The 7,080-nt window shown below is 39.1% G+C and overlaps 2 non-coding genes across 2 annotated transcripts; both read left to right on the top strand.

The window, feature by feature from the left end:
- The first annotated feature begins 5,758 nt into the window (after positions 1-5,758).
- On the top strand, positions 5,759-5,849 carry LOC115303166. Its single transcript, XR_003913873.1, has one exon. It is a non-coding gene; the product is annotated as a small nucleolar RNA SNORD116 (small nucleolar RNA).
- Positions 5,850-6,914: 1,065 nt separating this feature from the next.
- Positions 6,915-7,007, top strand: LOC115303165. Its single transcript, XR_003913872.1, has one exon. It is a non-coding gene; the product is annotated as a small nucleolar RNA SNORD116 (small nucleolar RNA).
- Positions 7,008-7,080: the final 73 nt, after the last annotated feature.

The following is a 7,080-nucleotide window of genomic DNA, read 5'->3' as shown; positions in this document are numbered from 1 at the left end:
ACAATTGCACAAAAAACCATAAAATACCTAAGAATAAACCTAACCAAAGATGTAAAAGACCTGTATGCTGAAAACTATAGAAGACTTATGAAGGAAATTGAAGAAGACACAAAGAAATGGAAAAACATTCCATGCTCATCCATCGGAAGATTAAACATTGTTAAAATGTCATTATTACCCAAAGCACTTTACACATTCAATGCAATCCCCATCAAAGTTGCACCAGCATTCTTCTCAAAGCTAGAACAAACTATCTTAAAATTCATATGGAACCACAAAAGACCCTGAATAGCCAAAGTAATATTGAAGAAGAAGAAATCCAAAACGGGAGGCATCACAATCCCAGACTTTAGCCTCTACTACAAAGCTGTCATCATCAAGGCAGTACAGTACTGGCACAAAAACAGACACATGGACCAATGGAATAGAATAGAGAACCCAGAACTCGACCACAAGTATATGGCCAATTAATCTTTGACAAAGCAGGAGAGAGTGTCCAATGGAAAAAAGACAGCGTCTTCAACAGGTGGTGTTGGGAGAGCTGGACAGCAAGATGTAGAAAAATGAAATTAGACCACTTTCTGACACCATTCACAAAAATAAACTGAAAATGAATAAAGGATCTGAATGTGAGACAGGAAACCATAAAAACCATTGAGGAAAAAGTGGGGATCATTTTATATTCCTGACAGAACTGCAGAGGACATCCTGTTGCTCTGCATCCTTATGAGTACTTTGTAGAGTCAGTATGTTTTACTTTAGCCATTTAAAAATATTAATGTTTATTTTTGAGAGAGAGAGAGAGAGTAGCAAAGGGGCATAGAGAGGGGGAGAGAGAAGCAGCTGTGCTGATGGCTCAGATCTTGATATGGGTGGGGTTCAGATCCATGAACTGTGAGATCACGACCTGAGTGGAAGTCAGATTCTTACTTGACTGAGCCACCCAGGCAACCCTTACTTTAGTCATTTTTAAAAGCATGTGCATAATCTAACCAAAAATTAACAAGAAAACAATGACTTTTAATGACAAACTGGACCAGATGTACTTAACAAATATATTTGGAACATTTTATCCTAAAACAGATTCTTACACATTCTTTTCAAGTGCACATGGAACATTCTCCAGAATAGATCACATAGTGGGTCACAAATCATCCCTCAACCAATACAGAAAGATCAAGATCATTCTGTGCATATTTTCAGACCTCAACACTATGAAACTGGAAGTCAACAATAATAATAAAATTTTTAAATACCACAAATATATGGAGTTTAGGGGCTAAAACTGGCTCAGTCACTTAAGTGTTCGAATTTTCATTTCAGCTCAGGTAATGATCTGGTGTTTTTGGGGATCAAGCCCTGTGTTGAGCTCTGTGCTGACATTGTGGAGACTGCTTATGATTCTATCTCTTCCCTATGTCCCCGCCACCTCTCAAAATAATTAAGATTAAAAAAAGAGCATTCTACTAATGAATGAGTGGGTCAATCAGGAAATTAAATAAGTAACCAAAAACTACATGGAAGCAAGTGAAAATGAAAACATGGTAGTCCCAAATCTTTGGGATGCAGCAAAGGCAGTTCTAAAAGAAAAGTATATAGCAATACAGGCTTACCTCAAGAAGGAAGAAAAGTGTCAAATACACAACCTAACTTTACACCTAAAAGAGCTAGAAAAGGAACAGCAAATAAAGCATAAAGCCAGCAGAATAAGGGAAATAATAACAATTGGAGAAGAAATAAAAGATATAGAAACAAACAAACAAAAAACCCCAGTAGAAGAGAATAACAAAACTAAGAGCTTGTTCTATGAAACAATTAATAACATTGATAAACTCCTAGCCAAACTTAGCAAAAAGAAAAGACAAAGGACCCAAATAGATAAAATCATGAATAAACGGGGGGAGATTACAACCAACACAACAGAAATATGAATGATCATAAGAGAATATTGTAAAAAATTATATATCAGTAAACTTTGGAAGGGCAATTTGGAAGAAATAAGCAAATTCCTAGAAAAATACAAACTACCAAAATTGAAACAGGGGAATAGAAAATTGGGACAGACACATAACCACCAAAGAATTTGAATCATAATCAAACCCCACGATAGGGGCTCCTGGGTGGCTGAAACTATTGAGTGTGCACTTTGGCTCAGGTCATGATCTCACTGTGAGTCTGAGCCCCACATCAGGCTTGCTGCTGTCAGCACAGAGCCTGCTTTAGATCTTCTGTCTCCCTCTCTCTCAGCCCCTCCCCTGTTTGTGTTCTTCTCTCTCAAAAATAAATAAAATAAAATTCTCCCAATAGACAAAAGTCCAGGGCCCAATGACTTCCCAAGGCAATCCTTCCAGGCATTTGAAGAAGAGGTAATACGCATTTTTCTCAAATTGTTCCAAAAAATATAAATTGAAGGAAAGCATCCAAAATTCTTCTATGAGGTTAGCATTACCTTGATCCCCAAACCAGAGAAAGGGCCCACTATAAAAGGAGAATACAAGCCATTATCCCTGATGAACATGTATGCAAAAATTCTCAACAAGATACTAGCAAATTAAATCCACCAGTACATTAAAGGAATCATTCACCACAATCAAGTGGGGTTTATTCCTGGGCATGCAGGGCAGGCTAAATATTCACAAATCAATCAGTGTAATACACCACATTAATAAAATAAAGTATAAGAACCATATGATCTTCTCAATTAATGCAAGAGAAACATTTGACAAAATACAGCATTCATTCTTGATAGAAACCCTCAACAATTAGGGATAGAGGAAAGGTACCTCAACATCATAAAGACTGTATATGAGAGATCCACAGCTACTATCATTCTCAGTGGGAGAAAAATAAGAGCTTTTCCCCTATGGTCAGAAACAGGCAGGGATATCTAAGTTCACTAGTACTATTTAACATAGTCTTGGAAGTCTTAACCTCAGTACTCAAACAAAAAGAAATAAAAGTTATCCACATCTGCAAGGAAGAAGTCAAACTTTCACTATTTGCAGATGATATGATACTCTATGGAGAAAGCCCAAAAGACTCCACAAAAAATTGCTAGAACTAATACTTTAATTCAGGAAAGTCATAGGAAATAAAATCAACATACAGAAATACGTTAAATTTTACATACAAATAATGAAGCCCCAGAAAAAAAAATCAAAACTCAATCCCAATTACAATCACATAAAAACTCATATGATACCTAGGAATAAATCTAGCCAAAGAGGTAGAAGAGCTGCACTTTGTGTTTTTTTTTTATTAATTAATTTTGAGAGAAAGAGAGAGAGGAATAGGCCAAGAGTGGTGGTGGGGTGGGTGAGAGAATTCCATGCAGACTCCACACCATCAGCACAGAGCCTAGAGACCCAACTCACAACCTGTGAGATCATGAGATCATGAGCTGAGTCAAAGTCAAGAGTTGGATGGCCAACTGACTGAGTCACCCAGGCTTTCTAAAGATCAAGAAGTGGAAAATATTTAGTGCTCATGGGTTGGAAGAAAAATCATTGTTAACATGTCTATAATACCCAAAGCAATCTATACATTAATGCAATCCCTATCAAAATACCACCAACATTTTTCACAGAGCTAGAACAAATAACCCTAAAATTTGTATGGAACCACACACACACACACACACACACACACACACACACACACTCAGCACAAATATCCAAAGCAATCCTAAAAGAGGTAATACAAAGGTGGAGGCATCATGATTCTAGACTTCAAGCTGTATTACAAAGCTGTAGTCATCAATACAGTATGGTACTAGCACAAATATAGACACATAGATCAGTGGAAAAAGAACAGAAAATCAAGAAAGAGACCCACAACTTTATGGTCAACTTTGACAAAGCATGAAAGGATATCCAATGGAAAAAAGTCTCTTCAACAAATAATTTTTGGAAAACTGGATAGCAACAAGCAGAAGAATGAAACTGGACAACTTTCTTATACCATACACAAAAATAAATTCAAAATGGGTGAAAGCTAAATGTGAGACTGAAAAGCATGAAAATCAAAAGGAGAACATAGACACCAACTTTTTTGACTTCAGCCATAACAAATGCTTACTAGACATATCACTGGAGGTAATGGAGACAAAAGCAAAAATAAACTGTTGAGAGTTCATCAATATGAATAACTCCTACACAACAAAGGAAAAAAAATCAACAAAACTCAAATGCAGCCCACAAAATGGAACAAGACGTTTGCAAGTGGCCTATCTGTTAAAGGCTAGTATCCAAAATCTATAATGTGCTTATCAAATTCATAACCTAAAAAACAAATAATCCAGCTAGGAAATGGGCAGAAGACATGAATAGACATTTTTCCAAGAAGACATCCAGATGACTAAAACACACATGAAAAGATACTTCTCAGAGAAATACAAATCAAAATCAATGCAATACCACCTCAAGTATGTCAAAATGGCTAAAGTTAACCACAAAAGAAACCGGAGATGTTGGTAAGGATGAGGAGAAACGGGAACCCTTTCACACTATTGGTAGGAATGGAAACTGGTGCAGCCACTTGAAAATGTGGAGGTTCCTCAAAAAGTTAAAATAGAACCACCTTACAACCCAACAATTGCATTACTAGTTATTTACCCAACAGATACAAAAATACAGATTCAAAAGACTACATACATCTGATGTTTATAGTAGCATTTTCAACAATAGCCAAACTATGGGAAAAGCCCAAATGCCTTCTGACTGATGACTGGATGTGTGTGTGTGTGTGTGTGTGTGTGTGTGTGTGTGTGTGTAATGGAATATTACCCTTCCATCAAAAAGAATTAAATCTTGCCATTTGCAAAAATGTGGTTGGAACTACAGTGTACCATGGAAGTGAAATAAGTCAGAAAAAGAGATCACAGGATTTCATTCATATGTGGAATTTAAGAAACAAAGCAGATGAATATTTGGGAGGTGGGTAGAAGAAAAGAGACAAAGAGGAAGAAACCACAAGAAACTCTTAATGATAAAAACAAACTGAGTGGGCACTGAGACACTCAGGCACCCCATTTTAAGTTAATTTTTGTATATGGTGTGAGGATTAGTTCGAAGCATTTTTTGTTTTATTTTGATTTTGGTGTTGAATGACAGTTGCTCTAAGACCATTTGCTTCTCCATTGAATTCTTCTTGTATCTTTGTGGAAAACCAAAAAAACACCATTTTTATATGGATACATTTCTGAGCTTTGATCTGTCCGCACATCTCTATCTAATCCTATTCTTAGATTACTGTATGTTTATAATATTTCTAACTGTAGTTTGATTGCTCTAACTTCTTCCTTATCAAAATCTGCTTTAGTTATACATTGGCCCTTCTTTATGTATTTTAAAATTAGACTTATATTTACAAAAATTTCTGCTCTAATCTTAGTGTATATTGCACTAGATCTTTAGAAAACATTGGGAATAAATGATAATTTTCCAATGTTGGATCTACCAGTCTATAAATATGATATTTTTTTTCCATTTATTGAGGGCATCTTGGATTTCTAAGTTGATTTATTTATTCTGAGAGAGTGACAGAGGCTGCACATGAGTAAGGAACAAGCAGAGAGAGGGAGAGAGAGAATCTAAAGTATGCTTCCCGTGTGTGGAGTTGGCACCTAGAGGGGTCTGACAGTTCCACTGGCTCAGGTGGTATGGCACTGCATGGGTGAAGGCCACTGAAGGACGATGAGGCATTCGACATACCCCTCTGAGTTGCCCAACCATCCTGGTTCAGTTTGCCAGGCAACCCAGTATGATGAGCTACCTCAATAGTATTATTTGGAAAAGCTGAAAAAAATGAGTGAGAACTCTCTACAGTCACTCTCATCCATCCTGAGGTCCCCCAGGTTGCCTGCACCATAGAAAGTAAGCATGAGGAACACCACGTTCCCCTTTGTCATGATGTGGAAAATCCACCCCAAAATAGAGCTTCAGCACAGGAGAGCCTTTTGGAAGGTTAAGTGTCTGGAAGCCCATATCTGTCAGTAGAAGGTTGTCCAAGGTCCACAGGTCCTGAGCGAAATGGACATTAAGTTTGAGTGGGCCAGTTTACCACAAATGACCAGGATTCCAATGACACTGCTTGAGAATTAGGCCTGGATGCCAATGTCATGGCCATGTGTAGGTCAGGGTAGTACCTCACATTCAAGGCTCTTGGCAGCGTGTGTGTAGAGTGGCCAAGTGTGGGAAGCTTGTAAGGAAGCCAGAAAATGATTCTATGACAAAGGCACAATATTAAAGGACCAAGAGGAGTACAACTCGTCCACAAAACACCGCAAAAAAAAAACAACAACAAAAAGACAACAACCCACAAACAACACTGCACCTCATGCAAAAATCCCCAACGTCCTGCTCAAAGTGTCCCATGGGTATGAGGCCCATCCCAGGCCACAGGGTTCCTGAAAAGACAGAGGGCAGGACAAAAATATCCAAGGTTGAAACACCAATTGGTTCTACCTGGTGAGGTGAGTGGGGATACTGGACGTGTTTATCACATGTGCATGTGAATGCTACACCCTTCTTAGGTGCAAGAGCCACAGCAGGCCAACTGTTGCAAAAAGAGATGGCCCCTTTAACCACTGAGAAACTCTGGTCAGAAGGACACCCAGGAAAAGTGTGGCCTATGATGGGCACGAAGCACACGGGACTGATAAGATGGTAAGTCCTCCTTCGTATCAGCTTGTGCCATTTGCTTTGATATTGGGTGGGCCTGTCGGAGTGGTCACTAAGGCCCTTGCGCCAACAGGCATGGGAGATTCCTCACCTCGAGGGGCCCAAAAGGACTTCTGGCCTGGGGGTGTGGCTCTGCATGATTCGTTCCTCTGGAAGAGTCTGAGGCCATCGTCCCGGCCCTCTCAGGAGCCCGGCCCACCTGGGTCACTTTGCCAGGCAGCCTTGCATGTGCTCGGATCGATGATGACTTCCTCAACAGCATTCCTTGGAAAGCTGAACAAAATGAGTGAGAACCCTATACCGTCGTTCTCATCGAAACTGAGGTCCAGCACGTTGTGTGCCCCGGGTAAGGAAGCGTGAGGGACAGCAGGTTCCCTGGGTCCAAGTTTCTGGACCACCG

Source organism: Suricata suricatta, chromosome 9 (assembly GCF_006229205.1).
Source record: "Suricata suricatta isolate VVHF042 chromosome 9, meerkat_22Aug2017_6uvM2_HiC, whole genome shotgun sequence".
Lineage (NCBI taxonomy): Eukaryota > Metazoa > Chordata > Mammalia > Carnivora > Herpestidae > Suricata > Suricata suricatta.
This window is presented reverse-complemented; position numbering and strand designations above follow the sequence as displayed.